This window comes from Rana temporaria, chromosome 6 (assembly GCF_905171775.1).
Source record: "Rana temporaria chromosome 6, aRanTem1.1, whole genome shotgun sequence".
Lineage (NCBI taxonomy): Eukaryota > Metazoa > Chordata > Amphibia > Anura > Ranidae > Rana > Rana temporaria.
Window position 1 is genome coordinate 32450935 of NC_053494.1, and position 26025 is coordinate 32476959.

General features: G+C 44.2%; 1 protein-coding gene across 3 annotated transcripts in view; it reads left to right on the forward strand.

The window, feature by feature from the left end:
- Positions 1-26025, forward strand: part of LOC120943363 (ankyrin repeat and fibronectin type-III domain-containing protein 1-like) — a 407577-nt gene that overhangs the window by 249307 nt on the left and 132245 nt on the right. The window contains exon 1 of one of the 3 annotated variants that reach the window (XM_040356612.1): positions 20534-20773. The exons of the other annotated variants lie outside the window; for them this stretch is intronic. The gene's annotated coding sequence lies outside the window, so the exon portion shown is untranslated. Of the gene's footprint in view, positions 1-20533; positions 20774-26025 lie in introns of those variants that run through there. 3 annotated transcript variants of the gene reach the window in all.

The window sequence follows — 26025 nt, forward strand, 5'->3', positions numbered from 1 at the left end:
TTGTATGAACAGACGATCAGCATTTCTCCCCTGACAGGACCGGGAGCTGTATGTTTACACACACAGCTCCCGGTCCTCGCTCTGTAACGAGCAATCGCGGGTGCCCGGCGGCGATCGTGCCCGCCGGGCACCCGCACGGGAGTCACGGATGAGCAGGGGGCACGCGCCCCTAGTGGCCGCTAAGAGAGCCAACGTTATTGTACGTAGAACTGCGGCGGCAGGTCGGCAAGTAGTTAAAGCCTATAATAAGGCTTACCTATAGGTAGTGTAAATATCTCCTCCATGTGCAATGTTTTGGGAGATATGTATGTTACATGCAGCTAGTGACATCACTGGCACATGCGCTCTAAAGAAACGACCATGGGTGCCATTACTTTCAGTGCCCTGTGTCGCGAACGGTGGCTCCCACACCACTCACAGCGCCGGAGCCCACAAACGTTGTTTCAATTATTATTTGGGATGAGGTGCCATATCTACTGAGGACACTCGAACCACACTCCATTACTTGTCAAATTTCTTTATTAGTTTAGGCCAGGCATGTCCAAAGTCTGGCCCGCGGGCCAATTGCGGCCCACTTTCCGGTTTAATGTGCCCCCCCCTGGTAATTTGGATATATATATTTTGTGGCCCTTGGGGCCACAAAATATATATACTGTATCGCCGCTGCCTCGGAGGGGGCGAGACGAACGCCATCAGATTACAGAATCTCTTGTTTACCCGGCTGCATCTGTATTCGGTAGTCCTGTCTCCTGGGCTGCCATTGGATGACTGTTCTGTCTACGATTGGAGGCGGGACTTTGTATTAAAGAGGCCGCCATGTAAACGGGAGATTCTCCTGTATGTAATCTGTTGGCGCACGTCCTGTCCCCTCCGAGGCTGCAGATGGGCATCGATCAGGCTGCACTGATGGCAATAGCGAGGCTGCATTCATGGCACATGTGAGGCTGCATTGATGGACACTGACCCTTATTTTGCTTCCCAGTTCTTTATTTATTTAAAATACATTTTTCCTGAAACTTCCCTCAAAGTAAAGGTGCATGTTATACGCAGATAAATACGGTACATCCAAATAACACACCCGAGCTCAACCTTAGTCCTGAGCAACGCTCTGGGATTAGTTGGGGCCACAAAAGATATCTATCGCCACAAAGGCAAGAGAATTCTTGTTGGGCAGTGTATTGGTGCTCGGATGAACACACTTAGACCGAATTTTAATGGTTCAAAGAATATCAGGCAAAATGGTCGGCCCTCACGCACATTCACTTCATCAAATCTGGCCCTCTTTGAAAAAAGTTTGGACACCCCTGGTTTAGGCCAATGCGTATTCTTCTACATATTTTTGGTATAATTTGGTATTGATTGGTTTGCACAAAACTTAATGGGGCAGATCCACAAAGATCTGCACCGGCGAAGCGTATCTGAGATACGCTACGCCGCCGTAACTTACTTGGCTTTGGTTTGAATCCTCAACGAATTCGCGCCGTAAGTTACGGCGGCGTAGTGTATCTCTTGCGGCGTAAGGGCGCGGAATTCAAATGCGGCGGGTAGGGGGCATGTTTCATGTTTCCGAACGAACTGTGCATGCGCCGTTCCTAAAATTTCCCGCCGTGCATTGCGCTAAATGACGTCGCAAGGACGTCATTGGTTTTGACGTGAATGTAAATGGCGTCCAGCCCCATTCACGGACGACTTACACAAACGACATAAAAATTTTAAAATTAGATGCAGGAACGACGGCCATACTCAACATTGAGTACGCCACCATATAGCAGCTTTAACTATACGCCGGAAAAAGCCGAACGGAAACGACGTAAAAGAATGCGACGGACGCTCATACGTTCGTGGATCGTCGGAAATAGCTAATTTGCATACTCGACGCGGAATACGACGGAAACGCCACCCAGAAAATTGCATCTTAGATCAGACGGCGTACTAAGGCCGGATCTAACACAGATGCTGTCGTATCTTGTTTGGTGGATACCAAAACAAAGATACGACACGCAAAATTTGAAATTACGCGGCGTATCAACAGATACGCCGGCGTAATTTCTTTGAGGATCTGCCCCAATGTGTCTACAAAATAGGGGGTAGATTTATGGCACTTTTATTATTATTATTTTTTTCACTAGTAATGGCGGTGATCATCGATTTTTAGCGAGACTGCAAACAGATCGGATACTTTTGACACTTTTTTGGGACCATTGACATTTATACAGCGATCAGTGCTATAAATAGCCATTGATTACTGTATAAATGTCACTGGCAGTGAAGGGGTTAACACTATGGAGAAATCAAGGGGTTAAGTGTGTCCTAGGGAGGTGTTTCTAACAGTGGGGACAGTGTAGTGACTGCTGGAAGAGACATTTCTCTGTTCCTAATCACTAGGAACAGCAGATCTGTCTATCCTCCCCTGCCAAAACAGGGATCTGTCTGTTTACATTGACAGATCCCCGTTCTGTCTCTCTCAGGAGCGATTGCGGGTGGCCGGCGGACATTGCGGCCCCTGGCCACGCACATCTGCTCCAGCGTGCCCCCTAGTGGTCTTAAAGCGACCACGTACAATTCACCCAGAAGAGCCAACCTGCCGCAGTGCAAATGCAGCGACTGATCCTTAACTGGTTAGATAAGGCTAACAATGTAAGATAAGGCTTAGTTGATAGACTGTTTGCCCCTCTCACCAACCATTGATCTGCTGGCATTGCTTAGAGAAGCAAAGAGACCCAGTGATGACATCACTAGGTCTAAAAGAAGAAGCAATGAGACCCTGTGATGACATCACTAGGTCTAAAAGAAGAAGCAATGAGACCCTGTGATGACATCACTAGGTCTAAAAGAAGAAGCAAAGAGACCCAGTGATGATATCACTAGGTCTAAAAGAAGAAGCAAAGAGACCCTGTGATGACATCACTAGGTCTAAAAGAAGAAGCAAAGAGACCCTGTGATGACATCACTAGGTCTAAAAGAAGAAGCAAAGAGACCCAGTGATGACATCACTAGGTCTAAAAGAAGAAGCAAAGAGACCCTCTGATGACATCACTAGGTCTAAAAGAAGAAGCAAAGAGACCCTGTGATGACATCACTAGGTCTAAAAGAAGAAGCAAAGAGACCCAGTGATGATATCACTAGGTCTAAAAGAAGAAGCAAAGAGACCCTGTGATGACATCACTAGGTCTAAAAGAAGAAGCAAAGAGACCCTGTGATGACATCACTAGGTCTAAAAGAAGAAGCAAAGAGACCCAGTGATGACATCACTAGGTCTAAAAGAAGAAGCAAAGAGACCCTCTGATGACATCACTAGGTCTAAAAGAAGAAGCAAAGAGACCCTGTGATGACATCACTAGGTCTAAAAGAAGAAGCAAAGAGACCCAGTGATGATATCACTAGGTCTAAAAGAAGAAGCAATGAGACCCTGTGATGACATCACTAGGTCTAAAAGAAGAAGCAATGAGACCCTGTGATGACATCACTAGGTCTAAAAGAAGAAGCAATGAGACCCTGTGATGACATCACTAGGTCTAAAAGAAGAAGCAATGAGACACTGTGATGACATCACTAGGTCTAAAATAAGGGTTGTATTGAAAATGCAAATGTTTAAAAACATATTAGCATGTTGATGAAGGGGGAGAGGGAGATGACCCAAGGTAGGTACAATATAGGGAGGTCACATTTGAGCTTTAAAATGTCCCATGCACAAGGGGCCAACACTTAATTGGGGGGGGGGGGGGTTAATTACATCATCCACCTGAGGGGTAAGGGGAACATTTACTTTGAATGGGCAGGTGACAATGTATATTTAAATGTACACCCTACGTCACAATCAATCCTGATTTCACACTGCTTATATTCTCTCATCTGTATATGTGATTAGTTGCATTACAGAAGCAGCTGTATCAAATGCAAATCCTATAAAATATACATTTTTCTGGAGTACATTGGGGAAGCTTCATGCAGTCAGCTTATGCTTGGAAATGTTTAGCTGATGTTTAATGAAATGTGAAGCTTACTTTTCCACGTTGTGAGGTAAGTAATCGAGCAGCCCTATGGATTGTGCAGCAAATATGAGAAGTACACGAGCCTACTCTCAGCTGCTACCATGATGCACAGCAGTGGTGTGGATGGGCGCCAACGCCTGACCTATGCTTATTTTAAAGTGCATCAATCATCAAGTAAAAAAGATATGTTCTATTACCGGATCTTCTAGCACATGGATACTGCATTTTTTTTTCGTTCGGTATGCCATTCTCATTAGCCAACAGTTTCATAATCAACTCTATCCAAACTAGTTTTTTCAGTTTTGAGTAGTTGCAGGCAAATGTAATCACATGTATTCACAAATCTGAGTTATTATATGTGTTTGGTATTCTAATGCCACGTACAAACGATCGGTTCATGCGATGAAAACGGGACCGATGGATTTTTTCATCAGATATTTGATGAAGCTGACTTTCATCAGTCTTGCCTACAGTTAAAAATCCGATCGTGTCCAACGCGGTGACATAAAACACAACGACGTGCAGAGAAAAATGTAGTTCAATGCTTCTGAGCATGCGTCGACTTGATTCTGAGCATGCGTGGATTTTTGACCGATGGATTTCCCCACAGACGATCGTTTTTTTTAACCATACGAAAATTTTAAAACAGGTTCTATTTTTTTCACAGATGGGAAAAAAAAACGATCGGACCGTTTTCATCAGACAAACCGGTCGTGTGTACAGGGCATAACTCATTAAAATGTTATCCAATTTGTGCCAAATTGCAAAAAAATATTGTATTAGTGGTATTGGAATTTATTTTCCACAATTACTGTAAATGGATATTTAAAGTCCATAGAATAGAATATACAGTGAAACAGTGCAGCGCAAAAAATTAAATAAATAATACAAGGAATTATGCTCACAATCCAATGTTTTACTGTATTTTACAAGTTTATTCTACGACTATTCTATTCTATGCAATATGGAAGTATTCAGCGCTGGGAAAAAAAATAAAACTAAGGCCCCGTACACACGATAGAATCCATCCGCTGAAAAATCCCAGCAAATGGGTTTCAGCGGATAGATCCTATGGTGTGTACACTCCAGCAGATCTGTTTCCGCGGATATTTCTCCCCTGGGATGGATTCCAGCAGATCGAATATTTGCTGACATGCCAAACAAATCCATCTGCTGGAGTCCATCCCAACGGATGGATCCGCTGGTCTGTATAGACTCACCGGATCCATCCGTCCGAAGGGATCCCCCGCATGCGTCGTAATGATTCGACGCATGCGTGGAATTCCTTATATGACAGCGTCGCGCACGTCGCCGCGTCATAATCGCGGCGACGGCGCGACACGTCATCGCCAGAGGATTTCGGCGCGGATTTCAATGCGATGGTGAGTACACTCCATCGCATTAAAATCTGCTGAAATCCTCGAGAGGATTTATCCGCGGAAACGGTCCGCTGGACCGTATCCGCGGATAAATCCTCCCGTGTGTATGGGGCCAAAGAGAAAAATATAATTGCTAGCCAGCACTTAGGATAAATTCAGATAAACTTCCCAAAGGCAAAATATACAGTGAAACAGTGCAGCGCAAAAAATTTAATTAAGTAAATAATACAAAAAAAAAAGAGGTGCATAAGTGAAGGTGTATAAGAGAAATCCATGTAGATTTTTAATTAAGTGGTGCAGATTCAGACCAGATAGAAGTCCTCCACCAAAAAGTAAAGATGGCCTCTCACCTCATAAATTGGACCTTAGAAAGGTCACTTAGCATAGTAATTAATCACAGGTCCTATTGGTATCGATCAGAAGGTCGCTTGATAACTCGAGATAATAAGTGGCCCATAGATCACAGCAAAGATTGGACATATGGAATAAAAAAGCAAGAGAGATCTAATGCTCTCAGTAGCAAAAAGGGCATTTATTAAAAGACAAAAAGTCAGTACACTCACATGCGTCGGCTGTGAGTGCTGACGCATGTGAGTGTACTGACTTTTTGTCTTTTAATAAATGCCCTTTTTGCTACTGAGAGCATTAGATCTCTCTTCCTTTTTTATTCCATATGTCCAATCTTTGCTGTGATCTATGGGCCACTTATTATCTCGAGTTATCAAGCGACCTTCTGATCGATACCAATAGGACCTGTGATTAATTACTATGCTAAGTGACCTTTCTAAGGTCGAATTTATGAGGTGAGAGGCCATCTTTACTTTTTGGTGGAGGACTTCTATCTGGTCTGAATCTGCACCACTTAATTAAAAATCTACATGGATTTCTCTTATACACCTTCACTTATGGACTTCTCTTTTCTTGTATTATTTATTTTATTTAATTTTTTGCGCTGCACTGTTTCACTGTATATTTTGCCTTTGGGAAGTTTATCTGAATTTATCCTGAGTGCTGGCTAGCAATTATATTTTTCTCTTAGTTTTATTTTTTTCCCCCAGCGCTGAATACTTCCATATTGCATAGAATAGAATAGTCGTAGAATAAACTTACAGTAAAACATTGGATTGTGAGCATAATTCCTTCCAGAAACATGCTTGTAATCCAAAGCACTTGTATATCAAAGCAAGGTTCCCCATAAGAAATAATCATCACTATCAATTATATTTTTGAAAGTTGCCCCCCTAGTGCAGGACTTGGCTTCCTTCAACCCATGGCTGAAGGAAAGAAAATTGCATAATCTATGGCTTGCTTTACTGACACCCCCAAGCCTACTCATACCCGCTGTTGTTTTCACACTGGGAAGCATGGTGCTGCTCACTTTGCTTTCAGTAAATTTTTATTGATGTTTTAAAGGCTGAACAAAAGAACATAACTTGACAGATTGCCGACAACGTGTCAAAATGCAGCTCTGCAAAAATAATGAGAAGACAAAATCTATTTATTAACCCACTTAATGCTTAATTGCACTTGCATGTGCTTTTAATGTGATAAAATAGAAGCTTTTGTTTACTTGTATCTGTTTCTCTGTTATTGTCTGGGTATCAGTGTAAGGTTAACACATTTTTTACTTGTTCTACAAAAATAGTAAGGGGTTTGCGCAGTTTAGACTATTGCAGTCACCTTTCCTTAAGACTATTAGGATTGGAGGCTGGCAGGTTGCCAAACTAGCAGAGGTCTCAACCAGCAGGAGATCGTAACCTATTCTGTAATCAAGGGTCAGAGACAGCGGCAATTATAGAGTAATCCATAACCGGGCAAGGGTGAAGGCAGCCAGGAATCAGAACTGTAATCCGTATCCAGGGAAAGCATCAGGGAAGGCAGCATTTAGAGGAGTAATGCGTTATCCAGTAACAGGAGAATCCAAAGACAAGAAAGTAAGATTAAAAAGGGAAAAAGAGGGTACGAGATTCAGGCAAGTCCAAAGTGCTGGGTGTGTGATGTCCAATTAGAGTATTAAGAGAGGAAAAAAATCGCGCTAATACAAATAAAATAAAATCTATAAACATGTGAATGGATAATAGATACAGTGACATAGGCAGTATTCAAATGACATATAATGAATATCAAAAGCATGTGTATAAAAATAAAAAAATTGAATAAATGCAAAAAACAAAAAAATAGAGTCCAAATTAAGACCAAAGTAAGGAAGGTCTGCCCGGTGTGTAAGTGATCCACAAAACAGTGCAGTAGATGACGACAAAAGAACCTCCACCACCATCAAACACTGACCCTTACCAGAGCCTGAGATCTCAAAGAGATCAAACACAGCAGAGATATAGGAAAACGACCATCATTCACAGTGAGAATGTAGTAGGAACATCCGCCAGGGTGGACAAAACAAACAGGTATTCACCAGGATCCAAATCATCAATGGATATCAGCACTCAGAAATCTCCTCTGCTGCATCTTCCAGCAACGTCTCCTCTCTACTTCCTCCTGACTCACCTTGATTAGAGTATTGCTGCCAAAGCCTTGCCTGTTACCCAGCAATCCCCGATGCCCAGGCTGCTGAAGTACAACTGTAGGGAAAATTAGATCACACCCTATAGGGGTGAGTAGAGCATGGATGAGCCTCCAGGCTCAATGAAACATTATTTCCAGGACGAAGAAGATACTTTATTTCCCTGGAAATAAGACCTACCCTGGAAATAAGACCTAGCGTTTGTAGCGCCTGGTTACTTCAAAGTATCGGTGCTATTTAAATTTAGAGGGAGATCAGAGTGTAGTTAAACTCTGATCTGGTTAAAATGTTCAAATTGGGTCTCTGTCTCAGCTTGCCTGTGCTGTGGACTCATTCTGTTGTACTGGGGTGTTCTTCCCACCCCAGTGCAGTAGGTGGCAGCAGTGGAGTCAAGGTTTGGGTGCTCTTCCCCAGCAGCCAATCAGGAGGGTTGAGCCTCGCTGTACATGCTGGTGAAGGGTATTTATGGGGCAGACGCCATTAGTTCTGGGTCGTCTTCTTCTTCAAGTGCGGCATCCACCTTTAGGGTGTCTGCACCACGGTGCCCCGGCGTTATGGCCTACCTGGCCGGGACATGCATGCCACGTGGAGTTCCTGGTTCCAGGACCATATGGGTCCGGAACATTTGAGTCATGGCAGGGAGCCCAGTGGTCGACTGGGTTCCCAATTCTGAAGATCCCAAGTGGTATAGCTGTTCGGTGGGGAGTCCATCTGAGGAAAGCCAATGAGAGGCTGGCGATCCAATAGGGTCTCAACAATCCACCAGGGATCGAGGTATCCGGACACTGGGAGGTGGGTCACCTGTAAGTCGGTACCTGAAAGGAATTAGAAGGAGATCCAGGCGTAATTAAAGGAGGTACATCTCTGTAACTTCAATCAGAAGGGCCTGTGACAGAGGTTTCTTACTGAATCCAGCCTAGAATGGTCTGTGGCAGAGACTTCTTCTCAAAGGTTCGAGTGATACTCTGGCTGTCAGGTCAGTGAGAGAGGCCTGTCCAGGTACGCTATTCCCACTCAAGCAGGAGTGGCGCAAAAAAGTGTTACATGTGGGAGCAGGACTGTTTCCCTATTACTACGCCTGAATTTTCTATTCTTCTTCTTCCTTCAACTTTACCTTCTTCACCACAAGTTTATTGTTTTTACCTGGCTGGGTAATAAAGAGCACAGTAAAAGAACACCTGTTGCGGACATTCCTTTACTTCTGCTATATGCACCATACACCCCTAGGAATTCGGAGAGCCACGAGGTAAATGTGCCACCCAAAACAAACCAGCAGCTCCTGCGGGGGTAGTGCTACATGTTATTTTCCAGGAGGGCTGCAATATAAGCCCTACCCCAAAAATAAGTCCTAGTTTAAAATGCTTGTAAAATCCTATAATCCACTCTATTACAGTAGTATATAATGTACAATGTGTGTGTTTCTGTAATATAATTGCGGGAAAGAGAGCTCCGGCGGGTCACAGAAGTGCAGAGTGGCGCTATAACAAAGATATTTGGCACAATTATATTACAGAAACACACATTATATGTAATACTGTAATAGGGTGAATTATAGGATTTTACAAGCATTTTAACTCAGTTCACACTGGGGATTCCTGCAGGCAGGGAGAGAGAAGATCACACATTACATGGTAAGACCTACCCTGAAAATAAGCCCTACTGTGTCTCTTGTTGCCAAAATGAATATAAGACACAGGCTTATTTTTGGGGAAACGCGGTAGGAACTTCATGAACAGAGGAGTTCAGCACCCAGCAGCGTTTTTCTGGGATAAAAACTCTTCCAATCAAGAAAATGTTTTTTTCAGGTGCTCAGCACTCAAAGGCAAAGGCACTGTCTCATTTCCCTAAGGCCTCGTACAGACGAGAGGATACCTGCTGGAAACGGTCCGCCGGACCGTTTCCAGCGGATAAATCCTCTGGTGGATTTGGATCTGATGGCTGTACACACCATCAGATCGAAATCCCCGCGGAATACATCCGCGGTGACGTGGCCGCGACGATGACGCAGCGACGTGCGCGACCCTGGAAGGTGAATACTTCCACGCATGCGTCGAATCATTACGACGCATGGGAGCGGACGGACTGATCCGGTGAGTCTGTACAGACGACCGGATCAGTCCGCTGGACTGGATTCCAGCGGATAGATTTCTTAGCATGCTAAGAAATTTTTATCCGCTGGGAATCCGTCGGCTGGATTTTTATCCGCTGGGAAATGTCCGCTAGGCCGTACACATGACCGGATCTATCTGCTGGAACTGATCCGCGGATCAATCCCAGCGGATAGATCCGGTCGTGTGTACGGGGCCTTACAGTGGTGGATCACTAGACTGATTACAAATGTGATCTTACAGGGGGATATGCACCACTGTGTTTGTGAGTGATATTTCTATTGTGTGTTTATTGTGCTTTTATTTAATAATTTGTTTTACTTACTACACATTGAACGCCCTTATGCTCTGCTGTTTTTCCATTGTCTTTCTGAAACCCTTCCACTGAATGAGGTATTAGACCTGATTCACACCTATGCAGGTTGCGGTTTGCATATTCCAGATGCATTTTGTGTTTTTCTAAACATGTTTTTGACTCATTGAAGTCTATGGTACCAAAAACCAGAAAACGTCCCTGGCCCTTTCCAAAGAAATGCAAAGATGTGAACTACATCCATAGGAAACCATGTTAAATGGACTGTAGTGTGTTTCTGCAAAATGTAAAAATGAACTAAAAAATGCATAGATGTGAACCTATACATTGCTTTTACCAAGATGGCCGCATCCCCACAAAGACACAGTGCAGAACAAGGCATGGTAAGTCAGTAATGAGGATCAGCTGTGGGGGATATAACAGGCACTACTGATGACTAGTCTTGTGTCCTCTGCCTGCCTATTTTGGGGCACAGCTTCCAGGATTCAGTTCTTCTTTAACCGTTTGCTGAGTGTATAACATATATTTATTTAGCACTGATCACTATATTCATGTCACTGGTCCCCAAAAAGTGTGAGCTAGTGTGCAATTTCTCCTCTGCAATATCGCATATAAGTCACTGATTGCCGCCATTACTAGTATAAATAAATAAATAATTGCATAAATATATCCCGTAGTTTTTAGACGCTGATAGCCAGATTCAGGTACACGTGCCTATTTTTAGGCGGGCGTAGCACATCTCATATACGCCGCCGTAAGTTAGAGAGGCAAGTACAGTATTCACAAAGAACTTGCGTCCTAAGTTACGGTGGCGTAGTGTAAATGGGCCGACGTAAGCGCGCGTAATTCAACGTAGGCTGTAGTGGGCGTGTTGTATGCTAATGAATTGTGACCTCACGTAAATGACGCGCCTAACGAACGGCGCATGCGCCGTCTGTGAACGTATCCCAGTGCGCATGCTCAAAATCGTGTCGCAAATAGTCAATGCTTTCGACGTGAACGTAACCTACGCCCAGCCCCATTCTGAATCGACTTACGCAAACGACGTGAAATTCGACGGCTGCCCCGACGTCCATACTTAACATTGGCTACGCCATCTTTTTGGTGGTTTATCTTTACGCCTGAAAACGCCTTACGTAAACGGCGTATCTTACATGCGACAGACGTGTGCGTACGTTCATGAATAGGCGTATCTTGCTCATTTGCATATTCTCGGCGTAAATCGCCGTACATGCCCCTAGCGGCCAGCGTAAATATGCAGCAAAGATACGTAGATACGCAGAGAAGCGTATCTACAAATACGCCGTTGTAAGTCTTTATGAATCTGCCTATATAACTTTTACGCAAACCAATCAATTGGCGTTTTTTGGAATTTTTCTTACCAAAAAAAAAAAAAATCAGAATACATATTGGCCTAAATTGATGAGGACAATTGATTTTTTTACATCTTTTTATTGGATATGTTTTATAGCAGAAAGTATTTTTTTTTTGTAATTGTTGGTCTTTTTTTGTTTATAGCGGAAAAAAATAAAAAAGAAGAGGTGATCAAATATCACTAAAAGAAATCTCTATTTGTGTGAAAAAAGGCCCACAATTTTATGTGGGTACCACGCAGTTGTCAGTTAAATTAATGCAGTACCATATCGCAAAAATAGCCTGGTCATGAAGGGGAGTAAATCTTCCAAAAGTCAAGTAGTTACCGTATATACTCGAGTATAGGCCGAGTTTTTCAGCACATTTCTTTGTGCTGAAAATGCCCCCCTCAGCTTATGCTCGAGTGAGGTGCCACTTACTGGTCTCTGGTGGCATGTGCGGCTGTTCAGTCAATCTGGATCCGTCCCGTAGAGCAGGGGGTCTCCGTATCCCGGCCCACGGGTCACATCCAGCCCGCTCATGTCCGGCAGATAAAGTCACTCCCATCATTCTGTGAGGCTGTCTGGATTGGCTGCTGGGACTGCCAATGTCTTAGCAGCCAGTGACGTCATTGGCGCGGCACCTCCCCGACTAACCCGCCCACTGTTTGTATTAACGATCCTTCTGTAGTGGATGGGGATCGGGAGATGAAGGAGAGCTGAAGTCAGCTCTAGAACGTGCATGTGATGTATATGTACCATACAGTACCGGTACATAGCTAATGTGCAAACTAATGGGACACTGATGGGGACACTCTGATTGAACTACTGATGGGGACACTCCGATTGAACTACTGATGGGGACACTCCGATTGAACTACTGATGGGGACACTCCGATTGAACTACTGATGGGGACACTCCGATTGAACTACTGATGGGGACACTCCGATTGAACTACTGATGGGGACACTCCGATTGAACTACTGATGGGGACACTCCGATTGAACTACTGATGGGGACACTCCGATTGAATTACTGATGGGGACACTCCGATTGAACTACTGATAGGGACACTGATGGGACTACTGATGGGGACACTCTGATGGGACTACTGATGGGGACACTCTGATTGAACTACTGATGGGGACACTCCGATTGAACTACTGATAGGGACACTGATGGGGACACTCTGATGGGACTACTGATGGGGACACTCTGATGGGACTACTGATGGGGACACTCTGATGGGACTACTGATGGGGACACTCTGATGGGACTACTGATGGGGACACTCTGATGGGACTACTGATAGGGACACTCTGATGGGACTACTGATGGGGACACTCTGATGGGACTGCTGATGGGGACACTCTGATGGGACACTGATTTTATTTTTGAAATTTACCGTACCAGTAGCTGCTGCATTTCCCACCCTAGGCTTATACTCGGGTCAATACGTTTTCCATGTTTTTTTGTGGTGAAATTAGGTGCCTCGGCTTATATTCAGGTCGGCCTATACTCGAGTATATACGCTAACTAAAATATAAAACATAATGTGAACCAATTAAATAACGAATTCCTCCCAGAGCACATTTACCAATATCTCCCGAGCCGCTACTATAACAAATAAGGATACTACACAAATAAGTTTGAACTTCCTAAAAGCAAATACAGACTTTAGCAGCGCTAATTGTTCCACATTCAGATCAACATATAAAAATGTCCTTCTTTAACACTCCGTGGGCATGAGAACTGTAAACCTGTTCCCAATCTGGGTTGAATGGCATGAGATTGTTGCAAAAATCCGATCACCGCACCTCGTGATGGACCCCCAATGGGTATCGACTTACCGAACGCAGAAAAAGCAGAGCCTTAAATGATAATATCTCTGTTGTAGATCGAAACACTTCATCTATAACAACTCACCACCATAAAGAGAAACTCACATTGCGTGATACTGTTGTGATAATTTTAATCCATAGAAAAAAAACCTTAATACATTGCACTTACAGAGATAAAAGCGTTCAAAAGCATGTAATATCCTCTAATAACATCAAACTGCGAGCATGACTCTCACCAGCCTTCCGTTGAAAGGTCACGTTTGTACAGATCATTTTTATATGTTGAACTGAATGTTGAACAATTATCGCTGGTAGAGTTTGTATTTGCTGTTGGGAAGTTCAAACTTATTTGTGTAATTAACTAAAATAAATTGTGTTTTTTTTGGTTTTGGTGTTTTCTTTAGATCTTCAGCTCTAGCTCCAGTCTCAGAAGCCTTCTGAGAAAAGTGCATAGAGTGGGTTTGCAAATATACAATAACTTTCTCTATATTATTTTATCCTATGCATTATCTTTTTATAGCTCTGTCTGTGTTTACATTTAGCTGTCTATAAAATGTTAGAATAATCTTACCTTAGGGTTGAATTCAAACAAAACGGGTATGTATCCCTTTGTATTATAAAATCAATAGATGTATTATAAATTAATTTTATAATACATATTTTATTTGGCTAGCGTTTGACCAATCCGGTGTTTGCTACAACTAAGGACCCTATTTTCTCTCAGGTTAGGTAGCGCGGGAATATTCATTATATCTATGTATCCCTTTGGCCGTGCATGGATCTAAGGCATGCTTTCCATGGCAAAAAAGAAACAGCTCGGCGCCTTCTAAGCGTAGTAAGTTGATGAAGGTTCATCTTCTGGGGGTCCCGGGGAAGACGTTGATCACTCGGTGTCCTGTGGACTTGAACTAGCTAATTCCCTTACCTCGAGTGGCTGCGTCGGTGGGGGCCGAACGCCCTCGGAACCTTTGAGAAGGGGAGCTTGTTTCCAGAGTGTGCGGCTGTATAATCGTCACTTCCGGGTCAGAGTTCAGCAGGGGGATGCGCGTGTTCGAGACATGCGTGTCTCTTCTTCAGGCATGCTTTCCATGGCCTAGCTGAAGTCACATAGGATGAACATAGTTTAAAGCCTCGTACACACGATCAGTCCATCCGTTGAAAACGGTCTGAAGGACCGTTGTCTTAGGTTAACCGATGAAGCTGACTGATGGTCCGTCACGCCTACACACCATAGGTTAAATAACCGATCGTGTCAGAACGCGGTGACGTAAAACACAACGAGGTGCTGAAAAAAACGAAGTTCAATGCTTCCAAGCATGCGTCGACTTGATTCTGAGCATGCGCAGGTTTTTAACCGATGGTTTTGCATACTAACGATCGGTTTTGACCTATCAGTTAGCAATCCATCGGTTAAATTTTAAAGCAAGTATTTTTTTTTACTGAAAGTTAAATAACCTATGGGGCCTACACACGATCGGTTTTGACCAATGAAAACGGTCCGTCAGACCCTTCTCATCGTTTTAACCTATCGTGTGTACACGGCCTAAGGATTGCTGGTGGTGCCATTTCTATTTTAATAAAAAATAGATTACAAGGTCAAGAAGTGTGTAGGGATATTTTTTTGGAGAATAAGGATATAAATTAGTGTCACTTTAACCACTTTAACCACTGGGCACATATACCCCCTTCCTGCCCAGGCGAAATTTCAGCTTTCGGCACTGCGTCGCTTTAACTGACAATTGCGCGGTCGTGCGACGTAGTCCCCAAACAAAATCGACATCCTTTTTTTTTCCCACAAATAGAGCTTTCTTTTGGTGGTATTTGATCATCTCTGCGGTTTTTATTTTTTGCGCTATAAACAAAAAAAGAGCGACAATTTTGAAAAAAACACAATATTTTTTACTTTTTGCTATAATAAATATCCCAATTTTTTATTTTATTTTTTAGCAATTTTTTTTCTCAGTTTAGGCCGATATGTATTCTTCTACATATTTTTGGTAAAAAAAATTTGCAATAAGCGTATAGTGATTTGTTTGCGCAACAGTTATAGCGCCTACAAAATAGGGGACAGGATTATGACATTTTTTTTAATGATTATTTTTTACTAGTAATGGCGGCGATCTGCGATTTTTATTGGGACTGCGACATTATGACACATTTTTGGGACCATTCACATTTATACAGCGATTAGTGCTATAAATATGCACTGATTACTGTATAAATGTGACTGGGTTAAATGTGTTCCCTAAGAGTGATTCTAACTGTGGGGGGAGGGGACTGACTGAGGGAGGTGACCGATCTGTGTCCCACAGCATCGATCTCCTCTCCCTGACAGGACATGGATCTCTGTGTTTACCCACAGAGATCCATGTCCTTGTCTGTGTAATGGCCGATCGCGGGTACCTGGCAGACATCGCGCATCGGCACCTCAGTGGCCGGAGGAGCCGAGGACGTCAATAGAAGTCCTCCCGGCATTGTAGAGCGACCTTGTGGCCGTCATTTTACAGTGGCCGGGGCTCCAAGTGGTTAAAGTATAACTAAGGACATTGTTTTTAGTTGTGGATAGAGTGGGGAAGGATTATAACACCTGTCAGTAGTTATCGCTGTCTGTGACCCTGTTATGGAGATTCACTCTCTCTATTTGTCCTGTTTACCATTATCGTTGAAAGTAAAAGAAAACACAAAATTTGGGTTGTCCCCAGAAAAGTAATAGAGGGGAAATATTCCTATGAGGACACTAGTTCTGGTGACCTGGAGGTCCCCAGGGAATTCCCTTAATTTGCAGGGAATTCCCCTCACTTCCTGTTTGGCTATAGGACAGGAAGTGAAGGGAACTCTCAGCAATGGGACAGGGATGGTCAAAAACAAAATTCTGACAGGGGTCAAAACCCTCCCTTGCTCTACCCAAAATGAGAAAAGGAGTTTTGCCTATAGTTCTACTTTAAGTTTTTGTTTCTCGTTTCCTGCCACCCTTTTGCTGTAGACACAAATGCAATAATTTGGGAAGTAAAAAGAAGCTGCTGACAAACTATCACCCTGCACAGGGCTCAAAGCATGTGTGTGAAGTGCTGAGTATAACTGGCATTGCTAGCAAGCACAGTTGTATGTGTGTCATCTCACATTACCACCCATGACAAAGCAAGGATGCACGATGAATGAATTGTGTGGATTTGTAGAAAAGGAAAACAGAGATCTCCAAACCACACTCCTTACTGCAAAGGATTTTCTGTAGCAGGTGCTGTAAATGCTGATAGATGGCTCTGCCCTGGAAGAATAATCACACTACCAGGGATATGTGTAAATTCTTCACTTCACTGACGGTACCACGTTTCACAGACATACTCTATGTAGGTGCATTGACAGAGGAACACTGCAATGGTTCAAAAGCTGGGGTCTGCTTTAGGGCCGTCTTAATAGCATCATGGGCCCCTGGGCAAAGTAATGCTCTGGGGCCCCTACAATGATGACATTGCAGGTAAACAGACATTAAGTAGGTAGGAGGCATACTGCCTCCCTTTTGCATCTATCACCTTCAGTGCCATCATGGGGCCCATAATTTTTGGGCAGCGTGGGCTCAAGGACCAGCTGCTTTGGGGAAAGTGCAGGGGCCCCTGGGCAGTGCCCAGGTGTGCCCTCTCATTAAGACAGCCCTGGTCTGCTTCATCCCTTTATAAGGCTGCATTCACACCTGAGCGTTTTGTAGCCTGAAGCTATAAAACGCTAGAGGGGGAAAAATACATTATTCTCTATGGAGATGGTTCACATCTCCACTCCAAAACGCCTGAAGCTCAAACAAGTTCTGGACCCGAATCGGGCGAATTTGGGCGTTTTTGAACATTTGTATTCCCATAGAAACTAATGGAAACGCTCGATTCAAGCGTCTAGCGCGACAACGAGCGTTTCTACGGGCGTTTTGTCGCTTTAATCTGTTCTGTGAAATAGAATTTTCACCCAGGAAGAAGATAAAAAAAATCTACAAACATAGCAACAAGTGATGAAAGAGATGATAATTTTTCCTATTGGCTAAAATAAAAAACGACGAAGTTCAAAAACGTCGGACAACGCTGTATGCAAACGTGCGAATACGTGTGAATATGCGCGACAAAACGCCGGAAAAAACTATCGAAAACGCTACGCTCAGGTGTGAATGCGGCCTTAGAATAAAGAATTTGTGATGATTGGGGAGGATGGTTGTCATCTCAGGGGAATTAATTTTGCTATTATTTACAGGGCAACCATCATAAACTTTGGGGCCCTTACACAGGTTTAGGCCTGGGCCCCCCTGGGCCTGACCACCAACATTCCCTTAAGACCCGCTCACTGGCCGCCCCACTAAATCCGGACACTGGCCATTCCACTGAGTCCTTCAGTGCACCCACCTTTATTTTAATACTCTTACAACTTTTTAAATTTTCCATCCCATGCCCTCCTCCTCTATTCCCATCTCTTCATCCTTCTCCAATCCCATCTCCTCCATCCCACTTCCTCCTTCTACTCCAGTCCCATCTCCTCCATTCCATGTCCTTCTCCTCCTCCGGTCCCATCTCTTCCTCCTCCATTCCCATTCCCATCTCCTCCTCCTCCTCCTCCAGTCCCATTTCCTCCTTCTCCAATCCCATCTCCTCCATCCCACTTCCTCCTTCTACTCCAGTCCCATCTCCTCCATTCCATGTCCTTCTCCTCCTCCGGTCCCATCTCCTCCTCCTCCAGTCCCATCTCCTCCTCCTCCAGTCCCATCTCCTCCATCCCATGTCCTCCTCCTCCATCCACTGTCCTCCTCTATTCCCATCTCCTCCTCCTCCTCCAGTCCCATTTCCTTCTTCTCCAATCCCATCTCCTCCATCCCACTTCCTCCTTCTACTCCAGTCCCATCTCCTCCATTCCATGTCCTCCTCCTCCAGTCCCATCTCCTCCATCCCATGTCCTCCTCCTTCTCCATCCACTGTCCTCCTCCTCCTCCAGTCCCATCTTGCAGTGCCGGGTGACACAGTGGTGGGGCATTATGGAGCCTGAACCTGGTGCTTCTGCCCCAACAATGCCTGAGTTAACCCTTGATGCCCCTGCCCCTGCCGCATCTGTTGAGGCAACGACGGCTGTCCTGGAGGCGTTTCTCGCCAGGTTTGAAGCGGCCAGTGGCCAGAAGGGGGGTAAAAATCGCCCCCTCCCTGAGCCTGCTTCTGGGGATGTCTCTGACACAGAATCAGGCCCTGCTATTGCGTCTGGCTCTGGTTCTGTCATGTCAGATGATGCAGGCTTAACCCACGCGGACAGTGAGGATGACTCTGCTTCAGGGTCAGTAAATGATAAGGAATTTGTTGGCGCTCTTATTTCTGCGGTGCGTGATACTCAGAAACTTGAGGATTTGGCGGAGGCATCGGATATGCCAATCCCTTTTGGGTTCCGCAAACCGCCACGCACCACAAAAGTGTTTCCTTGTGTTCCATATTTGGACAAATTATTGTACAAGGAATGGGATACGCCGCAGAAAGTTTTTTCTGTTCCAAAATACTTTGCGACCCGTTATCCCTTTGAGGAGGGTCTCTCCTCTGTCAGTGGACCCTCCCGTGTCCAGACTGAGCAAAGCCACCACGTTGCCTGTGGAAGGGGCTCCTGCCTTTAAGGACCCCGTAGATAGGAGAGTGGAGGCTGTGGCCCGCTCCATGTTCACAGTAGTTGGTTCGGCTGTGAGACCGGTTTTGGCCGGGACTCTGGTGTCACAGACTCTGACCGAAAGGGCAAAGCTTTTGCTGCAGGAGCTGGAGGCACAGGATGCTTCTGAGGCCTGTAAGGGCCTGGCTGAACAGTTGGTTCAGGGTCTGAAGTTTGTCTGTGAGTGGGTCCTGGATACGCTCCCCTTGCTTTCCAGGGCCTCCGCCTATGAGGTGGTTCTGCTCCGCCTTGTGTGGCTGAAATGCTGGTCGGCGGACCAGTCCTCAAAGAAGGCCTTAGTGGATTTACCCTTTAAGGGTGAATGTTTTTTTGGGGCATCCCTGGATGACATTATTAAGGATGCCACAGGTGGTAAGAGCACGTTGCTCCCACAGTCTGGGAAGGGCAAGGAGCCTCGCCGTAAGCAAGGGCCCTCCTTTACTACCCCCAAGCGTTTTTTTCTTGCGCCCAGTGCTAAGGCCCGGCTAAGGCCGGGGAACCACGCCCCCTGGGTAGCTGCACTGAGGAAAGTGTTGTTAACACTTAAGTGCTTTTTTTTTTCTGCCTAACTCTCCTGAAGGGAGTGGATATAACCGTAAGGTCAAAGGCTGCTGTGTCCGTCCATGAACTTAGAGAAATGGATTTTACAGTGAGTACAAAAATCCTATTTTTATTGTGCTTCAAGGGTTGTGTACCTCCACTGTATTTGTCCTTTTTTTATATATTTTTTTATGTAATCATTATTTGTGTAATGCTATATTTTACTCCTTTTCACAGTTTTTTTTTCCCTACTGTAGAGAATTTTAACTAAAGAGGTTGTTGAGTTTTTTTTCCTTATTCAATCATTTAAAGGCCATTGCACCTCTAAAAAACCAACTTGGGGAATCACCTTCCCTGTTGATTGCACTGCTTAAAATTGTGACATTTACACTAAAATCTCCTGATTCAGGAGAATGAAAACTCTTCATTTCACTCATCCCTAGGGTTGATGATTTAGTAAAAGTTTATCTAGCGGGATATCATACTTTGACTCACAATAGTGTCCGTTTACATATTTAAAACTTTGGTGCACTTGAGAACAGCGTCCATGGAGACTAGGCAGCTGGCAGTGAACTTTTTGTAGCTTTGGCATCCTTGCTTGGCCCCACCGTGCTAACCTGAAAGCATTTTTATCTCAGTACGGCCTTTTCAGACTCCTTGGGTACCAGTAACAATGGCTTGTTGTTATGTAAAAAAAGCCTGTATCCAGAAAAAAAAATCGAGAGATTCTTCAGTGTTGGAATCTTAGTCACATGGGGCCGTTACAGTCCACCCCCCCTCCCCCAGCTAATCTAGTTTCTATAGAAACAAGATTGGGAAAAAAGACAGACGGAGAGGGGCAGAAAAGAGTGAGAACGAGAGGAACAGGGATAGAGAGGTGAGCAGCATCAGGTAGAAGGGGCGTTCGTGCTTCGGCTCTGACAGGGACGCGGATGGACGGCGGGGGGAGCACGCTAACGAACCGCAGGTGATGCAGTGACTTGCTCCATACAACTGCTCTCCGAGGCTATGCCGTTACCGGCTGCTGTCAAGACACTGCTGGAGATGGACCAGGAGTCGAAGGTAGATTAACAGCAGGTAAGTGTTGGCAATAGTTGCCTAAACCACATATGAGGATAGATAAATTGGCAAGACAGATAGCATCAAGGAGAAGGATTAGATAAATGGCATTAGATACAATTTCAGGACAAGGATATTAATGTCTTGTTGTGAGCACAGTGCAAAGTTGTTGCAAGACAGGCTGGCAGAAATGGATACACGGTAGAGGCAAAAGGGAGGTCTGGAAAATCCGGGAGACGTTGCTCCGTAGATTAACCCCCAACAGGTGGTGGGCAAATCCTGCTCGGAACAGGAACACAGGACACCCAGGTCAAGGGGCCACTCTCCCCTCTTCTCCATATGTTCATCTCATTTGCTACAAACTCCCACTGTCATATTCAGTTTTTTTTTTCCGATTTATTATTTGATTCTGGTCCAGAAGACATCCGAAGGATGGAGTTACAGCTCGGCAATAACTCTGAGAAGGTAACTCCTATTACCTTCCTTGGCGCTCCTTCACCTCACCCTATTAATATTAAGATCTTGTTTTTTTACAAGGTGCTCTATCATTAAAGTTAGGATCACTCGGCCACGGTGGTGAACATTAATACGGCACAGTTCTAGTTAAAATGCAAGTCTGGCTCCTATCGGCCCTGTCCTCAAATGAATTATATAATTCCGGTGCTCCAACCTTTTCCCATCATTATTCATAGTATCCCCTTCCTTGGTTTTCTCCTCCTGTAATTTCTGCAGAGATGAAGTCTCTGCAGAAGACTTCTCCATCCCTTACCTAGCTAGACATTTAATTAATGAGCTGCATGATGTTTGATTGCTGCATACATCCATTCATGTGTATGATTTGTGGCACTGTGTTCGCTGACACTGTTAGACAATGTTTTATATTAATGCACACATTGGGTAAAAAAAAAAAAAAAAAAAATGCTGATTTAAGCCTCAGTAGCAGAAAACATAACTCGTTTCATGGGCAGACTGGACGGTAATGGCTGCCTCTGCAAGCAGCTGCACCAGATTTGTTATTAAAGTTTGTTAGATTGTTATATCATCCGCAGAGAGACGGTAGGATCTTTACTGCACCTGTGTACATTGTGCGTGTGCAGAGAAGACTGCATGAGATTGCTAACTAATTATAGGGAATGGAATGACTTTTTTTATTTATTTTTTCGCATGGGTATCGGTATGTTAGTGTTGTCTTGAGAATTTAAGCGGTTTATTCAGAAATGTTAGATCGAAAACTTAATATGGCTTAGTGACATTCGATGATGAAGTTATTGCTCGCAGTCTTGCATACACCTGTTCTGCATCTGACGACAGGTGCAATAATTGCGTCTGGTCGCCTGCGCTATTCTTAAACCTCATTAACATATTTCTACTCCCACTCTATACGGCAGCTCAAAATAGGGGAGCAATTTGAGAAATAGTAAAGGCTTAGAGTTAAAGCCTCGTGCCACTAAACTGTAAACCAGACCCTCAGACTTTGCTTAGAGGCAATGAGGACAAATAAGAGCTCCCTTAAGAACTGGGGGAACGTTAAAGGAACCAGGAGAAATAGTCTGCCATTGCAAACACTTCATTCTGAACATACTCATTCCCTGGTTGTCTCTGGCAATAGACCTTTTATAGTGGTGACCCGTCCATACAGGGCTAATCCATGTGCCCAGCCCCTAATCTACATGCAGTGCGCTGGACGAATGGATTTTAATGTTTTTTTGTTTTTTAAGCACATGAATAGAGTCTGAGGCTTTTTAAAAAAGGGGTGGGCTTGGGGTTCAGAAGACTGCGCCCTGAGCCCACCCAGTTGTGTAACAATAGTGAATTAATATTTACTATTGTCTTCCTGATTCTTCTCCCAGCCAATCAGGAAGCGGGTCCTGAGACCTGATTGGCCGGATGCCTTAGGACTCTCGGCCAATCGGGTCTCAGCATCCACTTCCTGTTTGGCTGGGAGGAGAAGGAACGGTCCTGGAGCGAGAAGCAGCGGCACTGCCATCTGACTCTTAGGGTTAGGAGGCCTCTGTTTGCCGCCTTCCCGTCCGTCCCCACCTCCCCATCTGTTTCCCCCGGGGGAGGGGGGATCACCGCCTTCCCATCCATCTCTCGGGGAGGGGGGGTCGTTGGTTTGGCGTCCCCCCCACCCCAAAATAATGAGCACCAGCCACCACTGATTCCGGGAATGGCTATTTTTCCATAGATACATTAGCTTGGACCAGTGTGAGTATGTATATTCCATACCTTGCCGATCCTTCTAGAACAGGGGTTCTTAACCTGGGGAATCCCTAAGTGGTCCATAAATGGATTTCAGGGGGTCCGTGGGTGTCACAGAAAAAATAACCTATACATTCACTATATAGCCCCCCCCAATCCCAAATATTGGTTTCCGTTTGAAAGAAAACAAACCCTTCCACTGCTTATAGTGCCATACATATACATAGCTCACAACTGTCCCTGATTTCGAGGGACTGTCCCTGATCTATATAGTTGAATATAAAACGCACTACTTATCAAAAAGTGTTTTACAGTGGTAAACCTTTCATCCAAATTCTAAATTGTTGCATTTGTAAATTTCAAAAGCCAATATAAAGGAATAGTAATGGTAAAAAAAAACAGTAATTTGTTTTAGTACAATCTGCCTTCATGGGGGCGTGGCAGGGGTGTGTCCTATGCCCACATACGTACATACTTTTGCTAATAGGTGTCCCTTATTCCCATTTTTAGAAAGTTGGGAGGTATACATATAGTATGTATGTGCATAGTACATATATTCATTGCATGCAAAGTTGTGTTTATGCAAATATTTCTATGGAGGTGGTCCATAGCTTTTATCAGATTCCTAAAGGGGTCCATGACCCAAAAAAGATTAGGAACCACTGCTCTAGAAGATGGAAATTAATGTACTGTAGTATACACCAGTGTTTACCGCTACTATCCAGGTCCTGTGCCAAGCAGCTGCCCTGCTGTTTAGTGAACAGGATGCCACTTTGCATCATCTCAAAAAATGTAAAGCGTCCTCTGATTGGGTGAAACTGGGCGTGATGTCATGCATTTAAAATGCAAAGTGTTCTTTGAATGATGCCTAAGGGTGAAGTCTGGAATCTGATGTCATGACGCTACATGCACTGACCGTGGCCATCCTGTGGGTTGGAAACATCTCCTCGTTTTATACCTTATGACATGCTTGTTTTTATCGTTTTATATGTGAGTACTCTGAATTTTCTTTTTTTTTTTAATTATACACTGGCTTGATATACTGCACCATGAGGAGAATTTTTCTCTTATTTCAATGCACGAATCTGTGGATTCACTACCTGTAACGGCTATACAAGATCCAGTTGCTTATTGTCTTAGCGGAGACATGATCAGCTCGTGGATATACACTATGCCTGTTTGACCACCTATAACCTAGTGGTCCACTATTTGTGGTAAGAGGCCGGGTGTGTTGATGTTCGGGGGAGGATATCATCATTCGCTCTAGTCTGTCTGATTTACACCTTGGGTGACTCCAGAAAACATCTGTGGACATTTATAGATGTACATATTTATTTTCAGCGCTGCATATACCCATTTTTTCTGTGCTATTATTGTTACCAACAATTCTATGCCAGCTGCTCTAGAGAACCCAAGCGCAGTGAATACTCTATATTTTTATAATACGCAGAACAGAAAAGTCCTTTTTAGCAGATGTGTTCCAGGTCTGCGACTCATAGTAAGAGGGTCGGAATAAAAGTTGGGCAGATAGTATATTTAGAGTGGGAGGAATGGCAGTGTTTTTCTCATGACCCGTTTCATAGTCATTGACCTGGAACTTAGATAGAGATATTTTTCTCTGATTTTGATTTGCTGTTCCCTTGTTCTGGATCAACAACTCAGAAGTATTGAAGCCAGACACAGCCAAGAAACTAGCATATTCAGAAGGAGCCCTTCCGTTCCAATGTCCACATTTGGCTTGTAACAGGTGAAGTTTAATTAGAAAGGTGGAGAGGTCAGGAGTGGAGTGCTTTGCAACTTATGCCCCGTACACGTGGTCGGAATTTCCGACAAGAAAGGTGTAATGTGAGCTTTTGTTCGGAAATTCCCACCGTGTGTAGGCCCCAAGAGACTTTTTCTGTCGGAATTTCCGACATCAAAAATTTGAGAGCTGGAAAAGTTATTGTCGGAAATTCCGATCGTCTGTATGCATTTGCGACACGCAAAAAGACACAGAATCAATTAGACGCATGCTCGAAATCATTGAACTTAATTTTTCTCGGCTCATTGTAGTATTGTACAACACCGCATTCTTGACGGTCGGAATTTTGTGTGACTGTGTGTACACAAGTTTGAGCCAAAATTCCGTCGGAAAAAAATCTACGGTTTTCTTGTTGGAATTCCCGACCGTGTGTACGCGGCATAAGTCTTGGTTCACATTTTAGTTTGTCGGGAAAATAATAAAAGTTCCCGTCACGCAGAGAAACACGTTGCTCTTCAGCAGACACGCGGTTGTGCCATTAATTCTTAGTGGCACCCCATGCATTGGGAAACATGCATGTTACACGAATGCTAAACCACATGGTGCCACAGCATGGTTTCACACAAGGGTTGGAGACTTCCTTCCCTATGTCTCTCCTGGGTGGAGCATCCCATTGAAATGAATGGCCTGTACTACATTCAAATTGTACGCTCGCTCATCTGCATGCAGTAATGTGAACCAAGCCTTAGCCTAGGTTCACATTGGGGCGATTTGTCATGCGATTTGAGAGATCAAATTGCATGACAAGTCGCAGCCTATTGCCGGCAATGGCACCGCGCGACACTGATTTTGCGACGCCGCACCGATTTGCAAAAGTAGTTCCTGTACTACTTTTGCAGATTTCAGGTGTGACTTCAATAGACATCTGTGCATGAAGCCACACAGATATCTATCAAGTAGCACCTGAAATCACGCTGACCTTGCTACTTTGAAATCGCGCTACTGTACTTCAAGTGAAGTAGTGCAATTTCAAAGTAGCATCAATGTGAACCAGGACTTATGGAAAGTTTTTATACTCAGCAAGATGTCCCTCTGCTCTGAGATCCCCCTGACCTTTATGAGAGTTTAAGACTAAAGCAGAACTAAGGACAAATAACCAATGAATTTACTTATGTATGAGTTAAAAAGCAATTAAATGTACTGTATATTTAATGCAATTTGTGTACCTGAATTTGACTTTGTATCACATGACTGTAATCTTTTCTACAGCAGAGCTCAGGCTAGGAGAGGGAGGGGGTGCACTAGTAGCCAATCACGTGTGCTTACA